Raw genomic sequence first — 26,975 nt, forward strand, 5'->3', positions numbered from 1 at the left:
TGAGTGCACTAGGTGAGCCTGACTTTGGTAACCCGAACACGCCGCCTGGACTAGTGTCACCTCGGCCACAGGGTCTTGTCACTTCACTGTGAAGACCGGATGAATAATATTTTTACCATCAAGTGTACCACAGTTGCACTACTACTAGTAGGAACATACAGAGTAGTACTGTATAGAAGAAATAGGTCTCCCGTGCTAGCATGCCTCTGGGTTCACTTCATCCTCCAGGTATCATCCATATTGCGAGCAGAACCGAGTTATCGTGCAAGTGGAAGCGCAAAGAAGGGTTTTTTCTTTTTTTAGGATAACCGCATATTCCTTAACCAGAGAATGTTGTGTCTCCCAAGCACGCGCCAATATCTATCTGAACCAGCTACGACACATTTTTTATATCTGTTTACATAGGTCCCACCTGTCAGGAGGGGTGTAGAAATAAAAAGGAATCATAAAATGTTCCACCATGGTGATTCGAAAGAGTGACCTCAACTAGCCAGTGGCACATGTAGCGCTAGAAGGATCGGCACGTACACAGACAGGTACCACTCATCAGTCTACCCGCATAGCATTTTCGTTTAGTCTACCTAGCCGTCTAGAAGAAGAAGAATGTCGGTGGGAATGACACCTATGGGATCACTAGAATCCCTTCTACGGTTGGCAGGCGCGGCGTTGTGAGAAGAGCAGGTCCAAGAGCCAGCACAAAGATCGTTTACCCAGGTTTGGGCCGCGAGAATGCGTAAAATCGTAGTCCTGCTTTGGTGGATGTATTGAGTGTTCTTGAGCTTTCGAACTAGCTACGGTGGTTGTGTAGTTCCAAAAAGCCGAATCCCCCTCCAGTATGCCTCGGGTCTCCTTTTATAGTCGAAAAAGGGGTTGCCACAGTGGCACACAGGAGGTGGAAAGGCGTACAGTGCACGAGCTTATCGCCCGGCATTACGGGACAAAGCGCATTAAATGCGCTACTTAGGTGTCCATTAGCTTTAAAGAAGCGCCACGTAGGCAGGCAGGCTGCTGAGGTGGCGCGGTGGCAGGGTCTTCACGAAGATCTGCATGCCACCACGCAGGTGCTTGCTGAGTTGGTCTGGAAGCCGCGTGTTGCCACGCAGGTGCCTGCCCAGCTGGTTGGGCTGGCAGCTGCATGCGAATGGCAGAGCCTTGGCTGGTGCGGGTCTGGCGGTGGCCCTGCAGGAGCCCTCGGCAAGGGCCTTGCCAGGGCCCCGGCAAGGGTCTTGCCGTGGCGTCGCAGTCGTCCCCGGCAAGGGCCTTGCCGGGGGTCTTGTGGATCTCCTCGGCTAGGATCCCGCCGAGGGTCACCGTCTTCTGGTCCTCATCTGATCTTGTGTGTTTATGATCTTGACAAGATCTGCATGCCACCACGGGGGTGCCTCCCGAGCCCTAGTTCCAATGTGGTTGGTGGGGTCGGAAATCATGGGCTCAAGGGAGGCTCGCTCTGTTGGCATCGGGCAGGCTGCCCCAGCAAGGACCTTGCCGGGGCTGCGAAGGCGGCCTCGGCAAGAAACATTGCTGAGGGAGTCTACCTCGCCTCCTTGCCCTCTCGTGTTCCTGGCCTTGGCGTTGCCTTGGCCGTCTTGTGCTTTGGCTTCTTCCCGGTTTCCCTCCTCTGCCCTGCTTAGCATTTCCATGGGCACGGCTCTGACTATCCGTGCACAAGTAAAGGGGTACAAAGGAGTGCCCCTACTTTAGTACACCGACAGGAGCCCCCGGGCATGGGCCACACATAAGTGTGACACGTTATTGGGCTAGGCCCAGAACGGTGCGCGGGCAGTCGGGGCGGGATTTTACCGCAGTAATTTTTCGCCCGCTACGCTTCCCCACGACCCGCGTTGAATGTGCGACGTGGAGGGTTGATCGTGACGTGGGAGTCATGCGTGGGGCAGTTTTCGCACACATGCGTCACGTCGCAGTTAATGGGAAAAGAGGGGGCCCGCGCCTTCCCCGTAAAAAGGAATAACCGCAGGCGCGCTGCTCATTTACCCTCCGTGCCTTCCCCAATCTCGGAAACCGCCGTCCCCTTCTCCTTCCTTCGCAAGCCTTCGCCTTCGCTCGTCACCGCCGCATCTTCGCTGTCTTCTGTCCCTTGCTCCCCGCAGCCGCCATGGCACCCAGGACCAGCAGAGGCAAGGGAGTGGCCAAGGACCCTAGGACGAGCGAGCCGCCGGAGAGCGAGTTGGTGGCGCGGCGGATGCAGCTCGCCTACTTCCCCTCGATGGTCAACGTGTTCGAGCTCCGGGACTGCTTCAAGCCCCTATGGGGGTGTAAGATGGGGGAGACGATGGGGCATCTTGTCACGCGTGTCATGCTGGCCAATTGCGCCGAGGCCGCCCCGAATCGGTACCCGTTCTTCGTCGATTATTTTTCTTGCGGCCTTTGCCCCCCTTTCTCAAGGGGCCCTTGTTTGGGTTGCCGGCGGGGGTGGTCCCGCTGAGCAACAACTCGCGCCAGACCGACATCATCACCATGATGCCAGACTGCAACGCGCACGGCCCTGTCCAAAATTGAGCCCCGCCGGCGGAGGAATAGGTGCAGGAGTTCTTCGACGGCTTGGTGGAGGTGTACGTCCGCAACGAGCTGCTGCTTATCCAGGATACCACTCAGGCACAGCTGGACTATATCGCCGCCAGGGCGGTGGAGGCGGACCTCGCCAGGCAGGCCGGCAGTGCTGGCGGTGTAGAGGACGAGCCTGCGGCGGCCGCGGAGGAGAAGGAGCTTACCCAGTGGGCGGAGTCCGCTGGGGAGGCCGGCAGCGCCGGCACCGGGGCCCCTCTTATCGAAGATGTGGTCGACGAGTCGTCGGAGGAGGAGGCCGAGGCTGTCGACCCTCCGGCCAAGGGGAGAGGGCGAGTCCTGCGGCGGGCCACCTCTGGCGAGCCGGTTTGGCCCGGCAGGGTCGTGAAGCCCCGGCAAGCTCAGGAGGCGTTCGCGCGCCAAACGAGGGCCGCGGCTGCGAAGAAATCGGCGAAGGCCGAGGTGGCGAAGGAGAAAGCATCTGCCTCCTCTTCATCCAAGCACGTCCAGACTCCGCCCTCCTCCCCTCCTCCGGCAGACGTCGACGCGGAGGTCACCTTTGAATTCAGGTCCCTCAGCCCAAGGAGGAAGAGGAAAGAAGCATAGTAGGAGGTGGAGGACGAGTAAGTATCTTGTCCCTTTCTGTCATTTCCATCTCCTTGGATCGTGCCACTTATCTTGATTCGTCTTAATCTTTGCAAGGATGCAGAGACACTGGCCCAGAGGGTGAAGAGGGCCAGGGCTTCTGCGAGCGCCCAGCCCCCGACAGGGATTTCCGGTACACCGCTGGGGGTGTTGAGTAGCCCGGATAGCACCCCTAGTGTAAGCTCACCACTCACCCCTCGTCGACGTGTGTTGGGGGCACGATCTCTTGGTGCTGACCTTGCCGTGGTTGCAGGAGGAGGACAGCAGCAGGAGGAGCCACAGAGGGCCACCCCCAACACGCCGCCCCCATCAACCACGCCGCCCCGAGGGGCGTCCCCGGCAAGGGCGCCAAGCACCGAGCCCATGCACACGGAGGAGGAGGAGGAGAACCTCGACGCTGGTGGCTTCGCCTCGGCGCCAAATATTGGCGGGGAGGGGAGGTCTGCTTCCCAGCCCGGCACGGGTAAGCCACTTGCCTTCCATCCCTGTCTTTTTTCTTTTTTGTCCTTGGCTTCGCCTTATCCCCTTTTCGGTATCCAGGTCCTTCTTCGTTGGATCCGGAGGACATAGACACCTTCATTGAGGACGTCGCCATGGATGCCGCGGCGGAGGCCGACAAGATCGCCGTCGAGGAGGCCGACAAGATCGCCGCCGAGGAGGCCGCCAAGGGCGCTGCTGAAGACGCCACCAAGGGGCCCACCAGGGAGCCCGACAAGGCTACTGCCGAGGAGGCCGGCAAGGGGTCTGCCGGGGAGGCCGGCAAGGCCGCTGCCGAGGACACTACAAAAAAGACACATCCGTGACATTTTGGGCCGAACGAAAAAAATTTCTGTCATATATATGACACTTCTATGACGATAATTGTGACAAAACCCGGTATCATCATAGATGTGGTGGGCTCCTACTTCTATGACAAAAAATCATGACAGAAAATGGGCTTTTCGTCCTAGGCGGGCCGGAGACGCAGCTGCATGACATTCTTTGGGCCGTCCATGATGGAAAAAACTGTGGTAGAAGCGAGGGCGAGGAAAATTTCGGGGAGTTCCCGGTTACGGTGGGAGGTCGGGGGCCGAGTGATGCGTGTTTCTCTCGTACACGTACGTGCGTGTGTGCAAGGTGTTGGCTCTAACTGACCCCGAGCGAGGCGTTGGGCTCTAACTGAATCCGAGCGATTGCACTGCAGGCTACGCATTACTGAACCCGAGCGATCGATCGATGGCTGTTAACTGAACCCAATCGAGCGATTCCTTCGCTACTGCTGCTAACTGAAGCCGATCGATGCTGCCTCTGGATGAACAGTGAGCATTGCTGGGGGGGTTTGGATGAACAGTTCCCGGTGAGGGTGGATGAACAGGACCCCGTGGTGTTGCCTCTGGATGAACAGGACCCCGATCGATCGAGCCGGTTGGGGCTGGATGAACAGGACCCCGTGGAGGGCAGGATGAACAGGACCACCCCGTGGACGGCTGGATGAACAGTAGCCCGTGGAGGGGTGGTTGAACAGGAGCCCGTGGAGAGGGCTGGTTGAACAGTAGCCGGTGGAGTAGCGCGTGGTGGAGGCTGGATGAACAGGAGCCCGTGCATGAACAGTCGCAGGTGGAGGTTGGAGGAGGTCGACGGTGGATGAACAGTAGCCCGTGGAGGCGGGAGGGGGTCGACGGTGGAGATGAACAGTGTCCCGTGGAGTCCCGTTTTGCGGTATGCCACACCCCTCCCGATGAACAGGACCCCCGTTTCGACCGTAGCGCTCCAACACAAGTCCGTTTCCTCCGTTTTGCGGTACGCCACACCCCTCCCGATCAATAGGACCCCCGTTTCGACCGTAGGAGGTCCATTTCCTCCATTTTGCGGTAAGCCAGACCCCTCCCGATGAACAGGATCCCGTTTCAAACATGGCCGGTCAAACACAAGGCCGTTTCCTCCGTTCTGCGGTACGCCAGGCCTCGTTTCCATCAGCAGTTCCGTCCAAGCCCTCCCGATGAACACGACGACGCATTCCGTTCCGACCCAGCCGGTTGGCTCCCCATGAACAGGACGACGACGCTGTTTCTCCATTCCGACCCAGCCATGTACACGAGCCCTGGCCGTACGTATGCGCGAGTAGGCGTTCGAGACCCTGCCCATATGTACGTACGTGGCCGTCTTTTCTTTCTTGCACACTGGCCGTTGTACGTACGTGTACATGCTACGTGCGCGCCTCTACTACAACATGTGTGCGCCTCTACATCCACCAGTATATATGAACGTACACATTCATGACAAGAATGACAATGCTACGTACGCTTCGACCAGGTGGGTCCCAACAGTCAGGCACTTCCTTGCCTGCGAAGATGTAGCTGGTGGGTCCCAGCAGTCAGGGGGGCAAATCGTTTTTTTTTTGCCCGGCGCACTTCCGTGCGTGCGAAGATGTACCTGGTGGGTCCCACCAGTCAGGGGGAAACTTTTTTGTACGAAATACAATGGCCCGTCCGATGGGTCCCAGCTGTCAGGTGGAGGAATCATTATTTTACGCGTAATAATGAGGCACTTCCTTGCTGCGGCCGTGGACCCACCTGTCAGCCTCTCCACGTACAGTCCATGTCCGATGGAAGCCGTTCCTTGACCACGTTGACCACGCCGCGCCGAGACCACCAGGGCGGTGGACGACGGCGAGGCCTAGGAAGGGGACGATGGGGAGCCGGGGAAGACGCGGCAGTGGAAGCCCGCGCAGAGAGGAGTACGAGGGTTCACTGGTTCGGCTGCGGTGTGAGGCTGCCGTCGCCGCAGGGCCTGGCCAGCGGTGGGAATAGTAGGCGGCGGTGAGGCCTCCGCGGCAGCACAGCCGGCCACGGAAGGCAGGAGCATGCAGCACGACCGGCGCTGCTTTAGGCGGCTAGAGCAAGAAGACCAGAGGTTGAAGAAGCACTACGGCCATTGGATGGACATCGTACGGTCACTGGAGCTAGAATCGTTCATATTGACTAAAGTTGACAAAGGCCCCCGTCCCAGTCAACTTAGTAGGCCCACAAGTCAGCCTCCCACCATGGTGGGTCCCAGCTAGTAGGGGGAGTATTCATTTTTTGTGCGTAATAAGGAGGCACTTCCTTGCGTGTGAAGATATAGCTGGTGGGTCTGAGCTGTCAGCGGCGGTAACATTTTTTTCACGAAATAAAGAGGCCCTTTCGGTGGGTCCCTGATGTCAGGTGGAGGAATCATTATTTTGCGCGTAATAAGGAGGCATTTTCTTGCGTGCGGCCGTGGACCCAGCTGTCGGCCTCTCCACGTACAGTCCACTTCAGATGCATGTCCGTCGTTGACCACGTTGACCAGGCCGCGCCGAGAGCACCAGGGAGGTGGACGACGGCGAGGCCTAGTAAGGGAACGACACGGAGGCAGGGAAGACTCGGCAGTTGTTTCCCACGAGGAGGGGAGTACGACTGTACAAGGGTTTACTGGTTCATCTGCCGTCGCCGAAGAATAACAGCAGGTGTGGGTGAGTAGAGGGATGGCTAGGCCAGCGATGGGAGTACGGTGGGGCGGTGAGGCCTGCGCGGCAGCAGAGCCGGCCGCGGGGAGGAGGGAGCAGGCAGTCCCGCCGGTGCTTGTTTGAGCGGCTGGAGCAGGAAGAGCAGAGATTAAAGAAGCACGACGGCCGTTGGATGGCCATCCAACAGTCGCTGCTTGTGCGTCAACCTTTTTTTTAGGAAAGCCTCAAGTCTGTGGAAAAGACCATACAGCCCATCTGCCATTATTTCTAATAATTGACTGCCCATTTGCTAAATATTAAGGTTTTTTTGGAGCCCATATTTTTTTTGTTAGCATTACAGCCCATATTGTGGCCACGGTTAAAAAATTATACGAAATTTTGCATATTTCGGTGCGGTCCGAACTGCTTTTAATGTCGAAATTTTGACTCACATTCAAACTGATTTAAAAAATAAATGTATATCAATATAAAACCCACCAAATGCTCCACGCATAAAAATTAATGTAATTTAAAATCTCGAAATGAAAAAAAAGATATTTGAAACTAATTGCCGGTTTGATATGTTTTAAAAATGTACATCCCATTTCACATTACTGATGGGCCATTTTCTCAGCCAGCCGGATGAAAGATCTCCTCGTCTTGAAAGATTTGCAGCCCAACAGGCCTGACAAAGCGACTTCCTTGGCAAATCACAAAAAAACTGGGCTGTGGCCGTGGACCCAGCTGTCAGCCTCTCCACGTACAGTACTCTTCCGATGGAAGTCGTTCCTTGATCACGTTGACGATGCCGCGCAGAGAGCACCATGGCGGTGGACGACGGCGAGGCCTAGGAAGGGGACGATGCGGAGCCGGGGAAGACGCGGCAGTGGAAGCCCGCGCGGAGAGGAGTACGAGGGTTCACTGGTTCGGCTGCTGTGTGAGGCTGCCGTCGCCGCAGGGCCTGGCCAGCGATGGGAATAGTAGGGGGCGATGAGGCCTCCGCGGCAGCACGGCCGGCCACGGGAGGCAGGAGCATGCGGCACGACCGGCGCTGCTTTAGGCGGCTGGAGCAAGAAGACCAGAGGTTGAAGAAGCACTACGACCGTTGGATGGACATCGTACGGTCACTGGAGCTAGAATCGTTCATATTGACTAAAGTTGACAAAGGCCCCCATCCCAGTCAACTTAGTAGGCCCACAAGTCAGCCTCCCACCATGGTGGGTCCCAGCTAGCAAGGGGAGGATTCATTTTTTGTGCGTAATAAGGAGGCACTTCCTTGCGTGCGAAGATATAGCTGGTGGGTCCGAGCTGTCAGCGGCGGTAACGTTTTTTTCGCGAAATACAGAGGCCCTTTCGGTGGGTCCCTGATGTCAGGTGGAGGAATCATTATTTTGCGCGTAATAAGGAGGCATTTCCTTGCGTGCGGCCATGGACCCAGCTGTCGGCCTCTCGACGTTCAGTCCACTTCAGATGCATGTCGGTCGTTGACCACGTTGACCAGGCTGCACCGAGAGCACCAGGGCGGTGGACGACGGCGAGGCCTAGGAAGGGAACGACATGGAGGCAGGGAAGACTCGGCAGTTGTTTCCCACGCGGAGGGGAGTACGACTGTACGAGGGTTTACTGGTTCATCTGCCGTCGCCGAAGAATAACAGCAGGTGTGGGTGAGTAGAGGGATGGCTAGGCCGGCGATGGGAGTACGGTGGGGCGGTGAGGCCTGCGCGGCAGCAGAGCCGGCCGCGGGGAGGAGGGAGCAGGCAGTCCCGCCGGCGCTTGTTTGAGCGGCTGGAGCAGGAAGAGCAGAGATTGAAGAAGCACGACGGCCGTTGGATGGCCATCCAACAGTCGCTGCTTGTGCGTCAACCGTTTTTTTAGGAAAGCCTCAAGTCTGTGGAAAAGACCATACAGCCCATCTGCCATTATTTCTAATAATTGACAGCCCATTTGCTAAATATTAAGGTTTTCTTGGAGGCCATATTCTTTTTGTTAGCATTACAACCCATATTGTGGCTACGGTTAAAAAATTATACGAAATTTTGCATATTTCGGTGCGGTCCGAACTGCTTTTAATCTCAAAATTTTGACTCACATTCATACTGATTTTAAAAATAAATGTATATCAATATAAAACCCACCAAATTCTCCACGCATAAAAATTATTGTAATTTAAAATCTCGAAATGAAAAAAAAGATATTTGAAACTAATTGCCGGTTTGATGTGTTTTAAAAATGTACAACCCATTTCACATTACTGATGGGCCATTTTCTCAGCCAGCCGAATGAAAGCTCTCCTCGTTGAAAGATTTGCAGCCCAACAGGCCTGACAAAGCGACTTCCTTGGGAAATCACAAAAAAACTGGGCTGTGGCCATGGACCCAGCTGTCAGCCTCTCCACGTACAGTACTCTTCCGATGGAAGTCGTTCCTTGACCACGTTGACCACGCCGCGCAGAGAGCACCACGTCGGTGGACGACGGCGAGGCCTAGGAAGGGGACGATGCGGAGCCGGGGAAGACGTGGCAGTGGAAGCCCGCGCGGAGAGGAGTACGAGGGTTCACAGGTTCGGCTGCGGTGTGAGGCTGCCGTCGCCGCAGGGCCTGGCCAGCGATCGGAATAGTAGGGGGCGGTGATGCCTCCGCGGCAGCACAGCCGGCCAAGGGAGGCAGGAGCATGCGGCACGACCGGCGCTGCTTTAGGCGGCTGGAGCAAGAAGACCAGAGGTTGAAGAAGCACTACGGCCGTTGGATGGACATCGTACGGTCACTGGAGCTAGAATCGTTCATATTGACTAAAGCTGACAAAGGCCCCCGTCCCAGTCAACTTAGTAGGCCCACAAGTCAGCCTCCCACCATGGTAGGTCCGAGCTAGCAGGGGGAGTATTCATTTTTTATTGCGTAATAAGGAGGCACTTCCTTGCGTGCGAAGATATAGCTGGTGGGTCCGAGCTGTCAGCGGCGGTAACGTTTTTTTCGCGAAATACAGAGACCCTTTCGGTGGGTCCCTGATGTCAGGTGGAGGAACCATTATTTTGCACGTAATAAGGAGGCATTTCCTTGTGTGCGGCCGTGGACCCAGCTGTCGACCTCTCCACGTACATTCCACTTCAGATGCATGTCGGTCGTTGACCACGTTGACCAAGCCGCACCGAGAGCACCTGGGCGGTGGACGACGGCGAGGACTAGGAAGGGAACGACACGGAGGCAGGGAAGACTCGGTAGTTGTTTCCCACGCGGAGGGGAGTACGACTATATGAGGGTTTACTGGTTCATCTGCCGTCGCCGGAGAATAACAGCAGGTGTGGGTGAGTAGAGGGATGGCTAGGCCAGCGATGGGGGTACGGTGGGGCGGTGAGGCCTACGCGGCAGGAGAGCCGGCCGCAGGGAGGAGGGAGCAGGCAGTCCCGCCGGCGCTTGTTTGAGCGGCTGGAGCAGGAAGAGCAGAGATTGAAGAAGCACGACGGCCGTTGGATGGCCATCCAACAGTCACTGCTTGTGCGTCAACCTTTTTTTAGGAAAGCCTCAAGTCTGTGGAAAAGACCAAACAGCCCATCTGCCATTATTTCTAATAATTGACAGCCCATTTGCTAAATATTAAGGTTTTTTTTGGAGCCCATATTCTTTTTGTTAGCATTACAGCCCATATTGTGGCCACGGTTAAAAAATTATATGAAATTTCGCATATTTCGGTGCGGTCCAAACTGCTTTTAATCTCGAAATTTTGACTTACATTCAAACTGATTTTAAAAATAAATGTATATCAATATAAAAGCCAACAAATTCTCCACGCATAAAAATTAATGTAATTTAAAATCTCGAAATGAAAAAAAAGATATTTGAAACTAATTACCGGTTTGATGTGTTTTAAAAATGTACAGCCCATTTCTCATTACTGATGGGCCATTTTCTCGGCCAGCCGAACGAAAGCTCTCCTCGTCTTGAAAGATTTGCAGCCCAACAGGCCTGACAAAGCGACTTCCTTGGCAAATCACAAAAAACTGGGCTATGGCCGTGGACCCAGCTGTCAGCCTCTCCACGTACAGTACTCTTCCGATGGAAGTCGTTCCTTGACCACGTTGACCATGCCGCGCGGAGAGCACCATGGCGGTGGACGACAGCGAGGCCTAGGAAGGGGACGATGCGGAGCCGGGGAAGACACGGCAGTGGAAGCCCGCGCGGAGACGAGTACGAGGGTTCACTGGTTCGGCTGCGGTGTGAGGCTGTCGTCGCTGCAGGGCCTGGCCAGCGGTGGGAATAGTAGGGGGCGGTGAGGCCTCCGCGGCAGCACAGCCGACCACGGGAGGCAGGAGCATGCGGCACGACCGACGCTGCTTTAGGCGGCTGGAGCAAGAAGACCAGAGGTTGAAGAAGCACTACGGCCGTTGGATGGACATCATACGGTCACTGGAGCTAGAATCGTTCATATTGACTAAAGTTGACAAAGGCCCCCGTCCCAGTCAACTTAGTAGGCCCACAAGTCAGCCTCCCACCATGGTGGGTCCCAGCTAGCAGGGGGAGTATTCATTTTTTTGTGCGTAATAAGGAGGCACTTCCTTGCGTGCGAAGATACAGCTGGTGGGTCTGAGCTGTCAGCGGCGGTAACGTTTTTTCACGAAATACAGAGGCCCTTTCGGTGGCTCCCTGATGTTAGGTGGAGGAACCATTATTTTGCGCGTAGTAAGGAGGCATTTCCTTGTGTGCGGCCGTGGACCCAGCTGTCGGCCTCTCCACGTACATTCCACTTCAGATGGATGTCGGTCGTTGACCACGTTGACCAGGCCGCACCGAGAGCACCTGGGCGGTGGACGACGGCGAGGACTAGGAAGGGAACGACACGGAGGCAGGGAAGACTCGGTAGTTGTTTCCCACGCGGAGGGGAGTACGACTGTATGAGGGTTTACTGGTTCATATGCCATCGTCGGAGAATAACAGCAGGTGTGGGTGAGTAGAGGGATGGCTAGGCCAGCGATGGGAGTACGGTGGGGCGGTGAGGCCTACGCGGCAGCAGAGCCGGCCGCGGGGAGGAGGGAGCAGGCAGTCCCGCCGGCGCTTGTTTGAGCGGCTGGAGCAGGAAGAGCAGAGATTGAAGAAGCACGACGGTCGTTGGATGGCCATCCAACAGTCACTGCTTGTGCGTCAACCTTTTTTTAGGAAAGCCTCAAGTCTGTGGAAAATAGCATACAGCCCATCTGCCATTATTTCTAATAATTTACAGCCCATTTGCTAATTATTAAGGTTTTTTTGGAGCCCATATTCTTTTTGTTAGCATTACAGCCCATATTGTGGCCACGGTTAAAAAATTATATGAAATTTTGCATATTTCGGTGCGGTCCGAACTATTTTTAATCTCGAAATTTCGACTTACATTCAAACTGATTTTAAAAATAAATGTATATCAATATAAAACCCACCAATTCTCCACGCACAAAAATTAATGTAATTTAAAATCTCGAAATGAAAAAAAAGATATTTGAAACTAATTGCCGGTTTGATGTGTTTTAAAAATGTACAACCCATTTCTCATTACTGATGGGCCATTTTCTCGGCCAGCCGAACGAAAGCTCTCCTCGCCTTGAAAGATTTGCAGCCCAACAGGCCTGACAAAGCGACTTCCTTGGCAAATCACAAAAAACTGTGCTGTGGCCGTGGACCCAGCTGTCAGCCTCTCCACGTACAGTACTCTTCCGATGGAAGTCGTTCCTTGACCACGTTGACCATGCCGCGCGGAGAGCACCATGGCGGTGGACGACAGCGAGGCCTAGGAAGGGGACGATGCGGAGCCGGGGAAGACGCGGCAGTGGAAGCCCGCGCGGAGAGGAGTACGAGGGTTCACTGGTTCGGCTGCGGTGCGAGGCTGCCGTCGCCGCAGGGCCTGGCCAGCGATGGGAATAGTAGGGGGCGGTGAGGCCTCCGCGGCAGCACGGCCGGCCACGGGAGGCAGGAGCATGCGGCACGACCGGCGCTGCTTTAGGCGGCTGGAGCAAGAAGACCAGAGGTTGAAGAAGCACTACGGCCGTTGGATGGACATCGTACGGTCACTGGAGCTAGAATCGTTCATATTGACTAAAGTTGACAAAGGCCCCCGTCCCAGTCAACTTAGTAGGCCCACAAGTCAGCCTCCCACCATGGTGGGTCCCAACTAGCAGGGGGGGTATTCATTTTTTTGTGCGTAATAAGGAGGCACTTCCTTGCGTGCGAAGATATAGCTGGTGGGTCCGAGCTGTCAGCGGCGGTAACTTTTTTTCGCGAAATACATAGGCCCTTTCGGTGGGTCCCTGATGTTAAGTGGAGGAACCATTATTTTGCGCGTAGTAAGGAGGCATTTCCTTGCGTGCGGCCGTGGACCCAGCTGTCGGCCTCTCCACGTACATTCCACTTCAGATGCATGTCGGTCGTTGACCACGTTGACCAGGCCACGCCGAGAGCACCAGGGCGGTGGACAACGGCGAGGCCTAGGAAGGGAACGACACGGAGGCAGGGAAGACTCAGCAGTTGTTTCCCACGCGGAGGCGAGTACGACTGTACGAGCGTTTACTGGTTCATCTGCCATCGTCGGAGAATATCAGCAGGTGTGGGTGAGTAGAGGGATGGCTAGGCCAGCGATGGGAGTACGGTGGGGCGGTGAGGCCTGCGCGGCAGCAGAGCCGGCCGCGGGGAGGAGGGAGCAGGCAGTCCCGCCGGCGCTTGTTTGAGCAGCTGGAGCAGGAAGAGCAGAGATTGAAGAAGCACGACGGTCGTTGGATGGCCATCCAATAGTCACTGCTTGTGCGTCAACCTTTTTTTAGGAAAGCCTCAAGTCTGTGGAAAATAGCATACAGCCCATCTGCCATTATTTCTAATAATTTACAGCCCATTTGCTAATTATTATGGTTTTTTTGGAGCCCATATTCTTTTTGTTAGCATTACAGCCCATATTGTGGCCACGGTTTAAAAATTATACGAAATTTTGCATATGTCGGTGCGGTCCGAACTATTTTTAATCCCGAAATTTCGACTCACATTCAAACTGATTTTAAAAATAAATGTATATCAATATAAAACCCACCAATTTCTCCACGCACAAAAATTAATGTAATTTAAAATCTCGAAATGAAAAAAAAAATATTTGAAACTAATTGCCGGTTTGATGTGTTTTAAAAATGTACAACCCATTTCTCATTACTGATGGGCCATTTTCTCGGCCAGCGGAACGAAAGCTCTCCTCGTCTTGAAAGATTTGCAGCCCAACAGGCCTGACAAAGCGACTTACTTGGCAAATCACAAAAAACTGTGCTGTGGCCGTGGACCCAGCTGTCAGCCTCTCCACGTACAGTACTCTTCTGATGGAAGTCGTTCCTTGATCACGTTGACCATGCCGCGCGGAGAGCACCATGGCGGTGGACGACAGCGAGGCCTAGGAAGGGGACGATGCGGAGCCGGGGAAGACGCGGCAGTGGAAGCCCGCGCGGAGAGGAGTACGAGGGTTCACTGGTTCGGCTGCGGTGCGAGGCTGCCGTCGCCGCAGGGCCTGGCCAGCGGTGGGAATAGTAGGGGGCGGTGAGGCCTCCGCGGCAGCACAGCCGGCCACGGGAGGCAGGAGCATGCGGCACGACCGGCGCTGCTTTGGGCGGCTGGAGCAAGAAGACCAGAGGTTGAAGAAGCACTACGGCCGTTGGATGGACATCGTACGGTCACTGGAGCTAGAATCGTTCATATTGACTAAAGTTGACAAAGGCCCCCGTCCCAGTCAACTTAGTAGGCCCACAAGTCAGCCTCCCACCATGGTGGGTCCCAGCTAGCAGGGGGAGTATTCATTTTTTTGTGCGTAATAAGGAGGCACTTCCTTGCGTGCGAAGATATAGCTGGTGGGTCCGAGCTGTCAGCGGCGGTAACGTTTTTTTCGCGAAATACAGAGGCCCTTTCGGTGGGTCCCTGATGTCAGGTGGAGGAATCATTATTTTGCACGTAATAAGGAGGCATTTCCTTGCGTGCGGCCATGGACCCAGCTGTCGGCCTCTCCACGTACAGTCCACTTCAGATGCATGTCGGTCGTTGACCACGTTGACCAGGCCGCGCCGAGAGCACCAGGGCGGTGGACGACGGCGAGGCCTAGGAAGGGAACGACACGGAGGCAGGGAAGACTCGGCAGTTGTTTCCCATGCGGAGGGGAGTACGACTGTACGAGGGTTTACTGGTTCGTCTGCCGTCGCCGGAGAATAACAGCAGGTGTGGGTGAGTAGAGGGATGGCTAGGCCAGCGATGGGAGTACGGTGGGGCGGTGAGGCCTGCGCGGCAGCAGAGCCGGCCGCGGGGAGGAGGGAGCAGGCAGTCCCGCCGGCGCTTGTTTGAGCGGCTGGAGCAGGAAGAGCAGAGATTGAAGAAGCACGACGGCCGTTGGATGGCCATCCAACAGTCACTGCTTGTGCGTCAACCTTTTTTTAGGAAAGCCTCAAATCTGTGGAAAACAGCATACAGCCCATCTGCCATTATTTCTAATTATTTACAGCCCATTTGCTAATTATTAAGGTTTTTTTGGAGCCCATATTCTTTTTGTTAGCATTACAGCCCATATTGTGGCCACGGTTAAAAAATTATACGAAATTTTGCATATTTCGGTGCGGTCCGAACTGTTTTTAATCCCGAAATTTCGACTCACATTCAAACTGATTTTAAAAATAAATGTATATCAATATAAAATCCAACAAATTCTCCACGCATAAAAATTAATGTAATTTAAAATCTCGAAATGAAAAAAAAGATATTTGAAACTAATTGCCGGTTTGATGTGTTTTAAAAATGTACAGCCCATTTCTCATTACTGATGGGCCATTTTCTCGGCCAGCCGAATGAAAGCTCTCCTCGTCTTGAAAGATTTGCAGCCCAACAGGCCTGACAAAGCGACTTACTTGGCAAATCACAAAAAACTGGGCTGTGGCCGTGGACCCAGCTGTCAGCCTCTCCACGTACAGTACTCTTCCGATGGAAGTCGTTCCTTGACCACGTTGACCACGCCGCGCGGAGAGCACCACGGCGGTGGACGACGGCGAGGCCTAGGAAGGGGACGACGCGGAGCCGGGGAAGACGCGGCAGTGGAAGCCCGCGCGGAGAGGAGTACGAGGGTTCACTGGTTCGGCTGCGGTGTGAGGCTGCCGTCGCCGCAGGGCCTGGCCAGCGGTGGGAATAGTAGGGGCGGTGAGGCCTCCGCGGCAGCACAGCCGGCCACGGGAGGCAGGAGCATGCGGCACGACCGGCGCTGCTTTGGGCGGCTGGAGCAAGAAGACCAGAGGTTGAAGAAGCACTACGGCCGTTGGATGGACATCGTACGGTCACTGGAGCTAGAATCGTTCATATTGACTAAAGTTGACAAAGGCCCCCGTCCCAGTCAACTTAGTAGGCCCACAAGTCAGCCTCCCACCATGGTGGGTCCCAGCTAGCAGGGGGAGTATTCATTTTTTTGTGCGTAATAAGGAGGCACTTCCAGTGGGTCCGAGCTGACAGCGGGGGGAACGTTTTTTTCGCAAAATACGCTGGCCCGTCCGGTGGGTCCCAGCAGTCAGGGGGGAAACGTTTTTTTCGCGAAATAAGGTGGCCCGTCCGGTGGGTCCCTGCTGTCAGGTGGAGGAATAATTATTTTGCGCGTAATAAGGAGGCACTTCCTTGCGGCCGCCTGGACCCAGCTGTCAGCCTCTCCACGTACAGTACTCTTCCGATGGAAGTCGGTCGTTGACCACGTTGACCACGCCGCGCCGAGAGCACCAGGGCGGTGGTCTGGACGACGGCGAGGCCTAGGAAGGGGACGACGCGGAGCCGGGGAAGACGCAGCAGTGGAAGCCCGCGCGGAGAGGAGTACGAGGGTTCACTGGTTCGGCTGCGGTGTGAGGCTGCCGTCGCCGCAGAATAACAGGGGGTGTGGGTGAGTAGAGGGATGGCCTGGCCAGCGGTGGGAGTAGTACGGGGCGGTGAGGCCTCCGCGGCATCACAGCCGGCCACGGGAGGCAGGAGCACGCGACACGACCGGCGCTGCTTTGGGCGGCTGGAGCAAGAAGACCAGAGGTTGAAGAAGCACTACGGCCGTTGGATGGACATCGTACGATCACTGCAGCTAGAATCGTTTATATTGACTAAGTTGACAAAGCCCTTGGTACGCGTCAACTTAGTAGGCCCACAGCTCGGATTTGGCAGAGAACATATAGCCCATTTGCGATTTGTAAGAATGTACAACCCATTTTTTAATTCTAATGGAATTTACTACAGCCCATTTACAGTTTGTTAAAAGTACAGCCCAACTTCTAGCTAGGACAACGATTAATAATTTCAAACAACCGCTCAAAACAGAATTCAAAAAAAATTCCCACATTTTGATGGGATCCGAAATATTTTTATCCGAAATTTCTAGTCAGGTTAAATATAATTTCAAAATAAAGTTGTATTACGTTAAAATCCAACGAAATATTGCGCGCGCAACAAGTAATGAAATTAAAATTTTCAAATTCCAAAAATAATATATTTTTCAAACTAATTACGTGTTTGGTGCATAGTAACTGTCCAGTTATTATAATTACATCCCATTTATTATTTCTTAAAGTCCATTTTCTTGTTAAGCCTAATGCATACCTCCTAGGAAAGTTTGCAGCCCAGCGGGGCGGAGAATAACAAGTTGACCCGGATATTGTGTACAACTGTCGGCCCAGTTGCATTGCTGATGTTGAAAAAAAGGCCTGTGTAGTACAGTACAACCTAACATGGTTACTCAGCCCACATTCAGCGACGCCGGAAAGGCCCAAACAAGGCTTCTGTACAACTTTTTGAAGTCACTGAGCTCAATTAATAACTTAAGAAAAAAGTTAGATTACAGTGGAACCTAATTAAAAGCTGTCACGAGCAAATAAATAATTCAACGGGCCCCACTTGTGCATGTGCGCAGGTGTGTGCGTGTGTGTGTGTGAGAGAGAGAGAGAGAGAGAGAGACCCATCGGTCGATGCTCGTAAATACATCTTTCAGCCATATGCATTGCTGATGCTCAGTAAAAACTTATATAGTTGACACAATCATATAGAACATCATAGCACACTGAACTTGCATACAAAAATTTCACGCAGGCGGCACAATCAGGATGGAAGCAGTGGATCGCTACGGGAAGGGCTATGTTGAAACCAACGAAGTCGTACATAACGGTTCATCGTCTTTATCAATGACGGGGAAATATCTTGAATGTTGTGCAAAGAAAACAGACAGACAACACAATAAGTTCTGCTAGCACATTAAGTTGACGTACAGCCCTTTCTAAAAAAAGTTCAGGTACAAAATTAGAACAGGTCACAATCAAATGTACTGGCATATCAGTGCTTCACACCCATAGCTCGGATTTAACTAGTATCTGACAAGATTCAGTTGTTACCTCAAATTAGAGCACATCCAGGCAGCCAGCCCTGCCTCTTCTCCCAAAGAAGCAGTGGCCTCCGCCGCGCGATGGAGTAGGCCCTGTGCCATCCATCGTTCCGAGCAACACGGGGAAAGTCTGACGTTGACTCCTGTAATGGACGTCGTCGACGGACCCTGGCACCAGCGGCGGCGGCAGGACTTCGATTGATGGATTGACCACTTCTTCGACATGCACGAACACTCGATACAGGTACATCCCTAACGTGGTCCGCGGCGGCCTTGGTGGCGACGAATAGTACAACCCCGGTTCCTGCACCGGTATCTCAACACCAATCACCTTCGGTATGGTGGACGGCTTCTTCATCCATGCCATAACCGTCAGAGCCCAGCTGTCTGGAGGAACAAACATACTTACGAGCTCACCTCCAAGGTCGTTGATAAGCTCGTTCATGGACTCGCTGTTCCAAGCACGTCGAGGCATGCCGTGGAAGGTAAGCTTTGTTAAAAACTCAAGCTCAGAGGGCACCGAGCCCCATCCTGGGTGCCACCGATCAAAGCTCACCAGCGCGCCATCGCAGAACAAACGCCGGGAAGATTCGAACACACGACTGCAGTCGAAAGTTGTCCGGAACCTGACGAAGAAATCAGCCGGTGGCGGACAGACTTCGACGAGCAAGTCACTTATTTGGATGCCGTGCGCAATGCCAAGAGCTTTGACAAGGTCGTCCGGCGAGACGGGAGGCCGGTCGCCGTTGATGGTTACCATCAGCACTTTGCCGGCAAACTGGTCGTCAAGCGCCGCCATGCCACTGTTGAGCGACAGCACGCAGCGACCGAAGGCAGGACGGACCTCAGGATCTCCGGCTCGGAGATCCGCGTTGACCGGCGACATGATAGTGCGCTTGAGTACAGGGAGTACAGGAGGGGGATTTGGGGGAACTGGAGTAGGAATCGAGATTCCAGAGGTGGGGGAGGGGCGGGAGACTGGGGATGAAAAGGTAGCATGAATTTCGAGCACGCGCCAATATGCTCTCGGCGCGCAAGCGCACGAAAACACCGGTGGCGCCCACATGTCGGCCTAAGAGTCCTTATTCTTTCTTTTTTGGAGAGCCCGGCCTTTTTTTCAGGATCTTTTGAGAGCCCGGCCTGAGAGTCATAATTGACCTGTTTGGCATTGCGTTACTACTCGGCCCATATTCAACGACACCTCACTGGCCCAAACAAGTGTACATCATCGAAAAGACACTGAGCTCAAATTATATAACTTGAAAAAAGGAGATATACTCTGAACACTGGAGAATGGTGATGCCCTCATTTAGCCCACCAGTAGTTCGAGACAATAAACAGTTCGAAACAACGATATATACAACATTCAAACACTGACTAGTGACTACTACTGACATAAACAGCAAGACATGATAGTTCATAAGAAGTCTTGCTACACCACCAAAACGCACCCATCTGCAGCGCTCAGACTCTCGTGATCCAGACGAGAATGACATTCTAAACAGAAGCAACTATTACATAGTAAGAGTGACATAGACGAGGATGACCAAATGACAAGGAATATGCATAACAAAAGAAAGAACTACCCATCCAGAACCAGCAGCAAAGACAACAAAGTCATTCGAAGAGATGATCCAACACCATCATAATTTGCAGCCCCGCTTCAGCGACCAGTGATCCGGAGACACCAGTACTCCACCCTTTCGATGCAACAGCCCAATTACCTATCAACCTGAAGGCTTGAACCACATCACTGCCTGTCGTAATTGAGACATCCAAGGATCAAAGTTAATCCGGATGCCTTTGTCATTCTCACCTTCTTTTGGCTGCAGGCTGTATCGTTGACAATCAGGGGAGTTTGCTCCCGAACTCCTAGGGCTCGCCGTGTAGACACAGTTTTCCATAGCAAACAGAGCCTCTCTGCCATCAAGGTCCTTGCCAACGGTGATCTCCTGGTTAATCGGATAATTGAGTCCGAGAAACAGAGAGTGTGAACCAAGGCTGTTTACCCGCCTCCAACTAAAAAATCCTAAAGGCCCCAACAAGCTGGTATCCTGCTCATAGACGTAACAGCCACTGTCCGGATACTCACGTATTACACGGTGCTTGTATACAGTGGGGTTTTTGCAATATAACTTTTCCGGCTCATGTGTCCGAATGATCATCAGTCTTTTGCCGTCGTCTGATCGAGCGAGGAACCAGTTGTGCTTCCCTGTTTTTGGCAAAGGTGGTGTGATTACAAAGGGCAGTAACTGTAGGGACACTGCATCATATCAAAAAGGACAGGCATTGTTAATGTAAGATCAGCATTGTTCAGAGTATGAGTAGGATAATGCAAGAAACAACATTGATATGTCCCTGTTGGAACTGGGAGGAAAATACAGGGAAATGTATACTGGGTTCGAAAATATAGAAGTGCCATGCATGGTTATACTCATGTTATCTCGCAATCGATTCTTCACAGGAAACTACCATGTCATGCATGTTATGTACTCCCTCCGTTCCCAAATATTTGTCTTTCTAGGCATTTCAAATAGACACAACATACGGATGTATGTAGACATATTTTAGAGTGTAGATTCACTCATTTTGCTCCGTATGTAGTCACTTGTTAAAATCTCTAGAAAGACAAATATTTGGGAACGGAGGGAGTAATCATGTTCTGTCCTCACAAACAAATTCTTCAAGGTAACTAACAGACCATGCATTGTTATATACTCGTGTTCTGTGGGCAAAAATTTTGTGAGGATATTATTCTAGCCATTGATTGCTGAAGGGCGAATATAGGTATGTACACATGGTAAGCATTGCAGGATTTCACTACTTCCAAATATAGAGTTCTCCATATGCACATTTACTTCCCTAATGTATGGTTAGATGAAACCAACAGTGTGGTGCATGTTTCTACATCATGAAAATGAGGAAACTAACATGGCCATTGATACACACTCATATTTAGTAGTAGTATATAGATTACTGTAAAATAAGGATAATATCCATATATTCCTAACCGTTTGATTATTCAGGGTACAAATTGGCTGTAATGACATGGTCACAATCGCATGAATTAACTCATTCCAAATATAGCTGATTTACGGCGTCTCTAATACATTGCCATAGTTCTACTCAAATTCTGCTCAAACAGGGATATGCCAATCATCACAAAAAGTTCAAACAGTGTCATGGCGTCATCATTAACATGAGACGGAAACAACTTACACGCGCCGTCCCAGCAATACGTGGTGCCATCTGCTTTGTCGATCGCGTAGATGATGCCATTGTGTTCAATAGCATCACAGAAGTGTGTATCAGCTTTGACGATGATCCACTGCGAGCCGAGTTGTCTCCAGCTAAAGAAGGCACCGGCGTAAAGATAGGCGAGTCCGCGGTCGAACAAGGCAATTAGCTTGAAGTCTGCGTAATTCGCATGTCGTGTGGGCACTTGGCAGATTACAATCTTCTGCAAAACAAGGTCCGTCCAACTGACGTAGTAATCTAGATGACTTGGACCGCGATGGTAATACTCTATATAATCCAACGGAGGAAGGATAATCTCATGGGAGGTCTGGAAGTTCACGAGCACCAACTTTTTACCGTCTTCTCTGAAGGCAGCCATCCAGTGGGAGTTCATGCCGACCCAGTACATACCTGCCAAGAAGTTTCGGGCGATGGTGATCGGATCGATGTCGAGGGAAATGATGTACGGCGACCCACTACATACCTGCAAAGAAGTTTCGGCTAATGGAGATCGGATTGAAGTCGAGGGGCATCATGCACGCCTCCGTATCATGGTGAGCCAATCTCGCAAGACCAGATAGCAGCAAGCAGGGTGTCTTGAAAAGCTTAGGCCTCGCTTCGACGATGGCCGTGTGCATGTCCCTCGAGCATGCAGCCAGCCGCAGGGCGCTCAACATATCCATACACGAACAACAGAGGTCGAGGATGTCACTGGGGAGATTGCTCCAATCGCGGCTCATATGGATGCTGCGCGGTTCGCGTTCGGCCATGGTGGAGTTTGGAAGGGGGCTTGATTTACGGGGGAGAAGGATGTCGGTGCTGGAGCGGCTAGCGAGGGAATAGTGGTACTGGGGGAGGCGAGTGAGGCGACGGTACACGGGGGCACAGTGAGATGGAGACGGAGACGGAGACGGAGAAGGAGATGGAGATGGAGTGGTGCTATGGGAGCGGAGAGGGAGACGAGGCGAGGCGCCAATGTGCTGTACAGCGGCGGTGACAGACTGCACAGTGCACAGGGTGAGGCTGACTTTGGTAACCCGAACACGCCGCCTGGACTAGTGTCAGGCGCAGGGTGTTGTCACTTCACTGTGAGGACCGGATGAATAGTATTTTGACCATCAAGTGTACCACAGTTGTACTACTACTACTACTACTAGTAGTAGGAACATGAGTACTCCAGTATTGTATAGCGGAAATAGGTCTCCCGTGCTAGCATGCCTGTTCACTTCATCGTTCAGGTATCATCCATATTGCGAGCAGAACCAAATTCTCGTGCATGCCCAATCAACGCCCTGCCGCGATGCATGCAGTGGTCGTTCTGGTGCATCAAGGACGGCATGCAGATCGTTCCACACTTGAGAAGAGGAAAAATGGAAAGGTAGAACGCGGCAGCAGAGGAAGAGAACGCTGGCTAACGAGGCTGGGAGGGGATCGAGCAGGAAGTTAATGCTCCACGCCTAAAGGTTTTGGGAAAACCTGATTTTCATAAGGTGACTTATACTCACCTAAACGGAGGGAGTATTCCTTAACCAGAGAATGTTGTGTCTCCCACTCACGCGCTCAAAAAAAAACTACGACACATTTTTTTATCTGTTTGCATAGGTCCCACCTATCAGGAAGGATGGGCACGTACACGAACAGGTACGACTCATCAGTCTACCCGCATAGCCTTTTCGTTTAGTCTACCTAGCCGTCTAATCAACTGCCTGCACGCCACTTCTCCCATTTACTTCTCCATCGGGAACCGATTCTCCTCGGCTTCTTCACCTCCCCTTCGTCTTCATTTGCATCCAAACCCCACTGCGTTCACATTGTTTTAACCTCTTTAAATAATCATCTACTACTTCAGTTAGACTAGCCATCTAATCCTAATTCTCCAAACCATAGCCCTCCGTTCCAGCGGTTCCAAATGGCGAAAGAGATCGAGATGCAGGTTTTTAGCGTCCAACATGTCCTCGTCGAAGGCTCGATGCGCATAGTTGCCACCGTCACCGTCCACCCAAGGGTTGTTCGGCAGTGGATCAACAATGTATCCAACTCCCTCGAAAAGGTAGAGACGAGGGTCATCGGTCTCGACGCAGAGTACACGGAGCGTGCCCCTGGGAAGATCCAGCGCGCCGCCGTCCTTCAGCTGTGCCTCGAAGATGATGTTTTGGTGTACCACATCATACACTCGCCCTCCATACCAGGTGAGCTTCACGATTTCTTGTCTCGGGAGGACGTATACTTCTGTGGGGCAGCCATCGAAGGGGACAAACAGAAGCTGGAGCCGTACAACCTTGATTTGAAAAGCATCGCTGACCTACAAACCAGAATCAAAATTCCTGTAGAAGATTGTGATAAACAGACACCATCCCTATTCGACGTAGCAAATTTTGTGCTCGGTACAAATCTTCAGAAGGGTGACGAGACGGTGGCATTAAGGTCGTCTGGATGGGAGAATTATCCCTTGACGTACGAGCGGATAAAATATGCTGCCCTCGATGCCCGTGTGAGTTTCGAGATAGCTGCAAGGTCCAAAGAGCTTGTTGCGAAGCCGTCTCCCACAGAGAATGAGAAGAAGAAGAAGAAGAAGAAGAAGAAGAAGAAGAAGAGGCTGCACCAGCAGGAGGGCATTATGGATGGATGAACTATTTCCTCTCTTGTAAAAAAAATTATTCCCTCTCGGTGTATATTGATATAGATGGACTATTTCGATGGTGTGCATGTCTTTGGAACAGAGTAGTAGCGTGGGTCCGCTTGACTATAAGGAACTATTTATCCGCATATATAGCTTTCTCTGCTACTCCTTCCAGTGATCGGTATGCAGTGCATGTGTCCGTAGACATGACAGCTTGTCCATGGAAGTTCAACTACGGCGACCATCACGTTTCATCTCGCGATTCCCACGACGCCTCTCCAACCCACGGCACCACGCCCCCCGACGTGCGCCTCACCCCTCTCGGCCGCACCGCCCCTCTGCCTTTGTGTGCATGACATGTGGGCCACCTAAAATGCGGCGAGCATCAAGTTTCTACCACAGCCACCCGCGATTCCCACGACGCCGCTCGAACCCATGAAACCACACGTCCCCCGACCTGCGGCTCACCCCTCTTGGCCCCACTGCCCCTCTGCCTACGGGAGCATTACATGTGGACCAGTCACCTATCGGGTCCACATGTTATTGACTCAAAGGTAGGTGTAGTAAGGCGCTGAAGCTCAGTCCCGACGGCCCTGAGAGGGAAATGTAACTCCTGCGCCAGGGCTTGTGGTGCTCCCGCAGCACGAACTCGTGCCAAACTCGAGATTTGTTTCTTTACTATACATGCACGCAACGATTTAATGGACATTGTAATCTCAACATGTGATGGGGAGCTCTAAATTTGAATTTGAAACTTATAAAACGAAAAGATTCAAAACAAATAAACTGGGAGAGAGGGAGTATATCGTAGGATGTGTCCCATACAAAATAAGTCCCCTGGTTTGTCACCGCGAAGATGCGGTTAGAAAGGAGCACAGCGTCTTCCTACTCGTACGGCAACAAATCGGCCGCAGACAGCATGGTCCGCCTTTGACCGCCATGTGCAAGGTTCGTGCTATCTTATTCAATCTCACCGTGGTTCCATCGTACCAATTCATGCGGTGGCCCGTTGCATGGCTGATCCCAATGTTGGACAAAGGTTCTACGGGAACGGTGTCACCGTTGTAAATGTTGTGCAAATTGATGTTGGTACCCTCCCGTACATATGCAAGCCAATCTCCACTCGCACCGAGCCTAACCTGTGAAACAGTGGGCAGGGGGAGAATTAGGAAATGGACACGGAAGTAGTCTTTAGAATGCATTTACTACGTGATCAAACTCATCTTACCTGCTCATCGGAGGAAATCCGAGTGCCCCTCAACGTCGGCATCTCAAGGGGCGTCAACTTGCAACTACGGCCACGCCGCGCTGGAGAGACCCCCAAGGAAACATCCTCGTGCGTTCCACGGAACATCAAGATGCATTTGTATGAGTAGTTTATCTTGTGAGAGAAAAGGATGAACGAGGGAAGGCCTCTAGAGATAGAGATGGACACTACTACTACCAATGTGCTGGCCCGTGCGTTGCAATGGATCCAAAGTAGTAGAATAATACTTGTTCACGTGCTTGAAATATAAACACTCTAGTTTTGATATACATGTGTCAGCAGACATGACAGCTTGTCCATGGAAGTTGAACCACGGCGACCATCACGTTTCTTGTTTCTACCACTGCCACACCCACACGCGATTCCCACGACGCCGCTCCAACCCACGGCACGACGTCCCCCGACGTGGACATGGATCCTCTGACGTGGCTATCACTGCCTTGCCCTGCCTTTCCTTCGCTGACAGGTGGGACCCACGCTTATGGGTCCCACATGTCAGTGACAGAATGGTAGGATTGTTCGCGTCAGGGGATCCTCATCCCCCCGACGTGCCCCTCATCCCTCTCGGCCCCACCGCTCCTCTGCCTTTGTGTGCATGACATGCGGGCCAGCTGAACTGCGGCGACCATCAACTTTCTACCACAGACACACCCGATTGGACGCGGTTTGCCTGCTCCGCTGCTGTGCTCCGATCCGTACTCCCGCACCATCGAATTTTCATCCAGCGGCTGTGACACATTTCGTCCCGGTCATCAATCCTCAGCTGGAGTACTTATGTACTACAGGTAGTACCCGCCGGTGTGGCCATCTACGCCTCGTAACGCCCCGACGCCCAGCTGTGGCACCCTCGCCACGGCCACGCCACCACCGGCCGGTTCATCTCGAACGAGTGAGTCGCGAACCACGCCACCACCATGAGAATGACATGTGGGCCAGCCGCATTTAAGGTCCGCATGTCATTGACTCATAGGCCGGGCACTAAGCCACTGAAGTTCGGTCCCGTGGGCCCCGAGAGGGAAATGTAACTCCTGCGGCAGGCCTTGTGGTGCTCCCGCAGTACGAGCTCGTGCCAAAACTGGAATTTGTTTCTTACTACTACCAACTAGTACTAGTAAGGTACACGTGCATTGCACGCATGAGATTCTGGTGGTTTGTGCATTATGCTTCTACATGTGGAGCTTTCTGGATTCTAACATGTGGCAAAATCTGGTGGAATGTAAGGTTAGGCAAGTTTGATTAACTTAGGTGAGTGTTTGGTTCAAGCCACACCTTAGGCAAGCCACACTAAGGCCCCACATGACATACACACAAAAAATGTGGCAAGATTCCCTTAGGCTTGCCAACTTGTGGCTCTCATTTTGAAGAACTAATAACTTTGCCTAAGCTTAGTTGTGGCAAAGTTAGTCATGAATTAAGTTCAACCATGGAGTCTTCTAGATTATACATGTGGCAGAATCTGGTGGATGATATCCAACGGCCAGTAGTGCTCGGATTTGCCATCTTTGTACCGTCGGATTGGCTTCATCCAACGACCAACTTTCAAAGTTTTTCACACACTATATAGGGGGTATAGATATAGATGTGCCGGTCCGTTGCAATGGATCCAAAGTATATCTATTTAGTGGAGTGCACTCTAAACACATTATCTATTTATTTTTCTCTAACCTTCCGTAGCCATGCAACCAAGCCACATAAGCTTCATGGGTGCCCCCCACATCATATTATTCATACTACGTTGATTGAAAAAAAGATAAATCACCCAAAACAAGATCTTCCCGTTTTTTGTTCCTACGATGTTGTGCCGTGCACGTACCTACTAGTTGTATAGTGGTAGTACTAGTAATATAGTATTAGGAGTACAAACTTGGTACTAGT

Source organism: Triticum aestivum, chromosome 5D (assembly GCF_018294505.1).
Source record: "Triticum aestivum cultivar Chinese Spring chromosome 5D, IWGSC CS RefSeq v2.1, whole genome shotgun sequence".
In the NCBI taxonomy this organism is placed as follows: Eukaryota; Viridiplantae; Streptophyta; class Magnoliopsida; order Poales; family Poaceae; genus Triticum; species Triticum aestivum.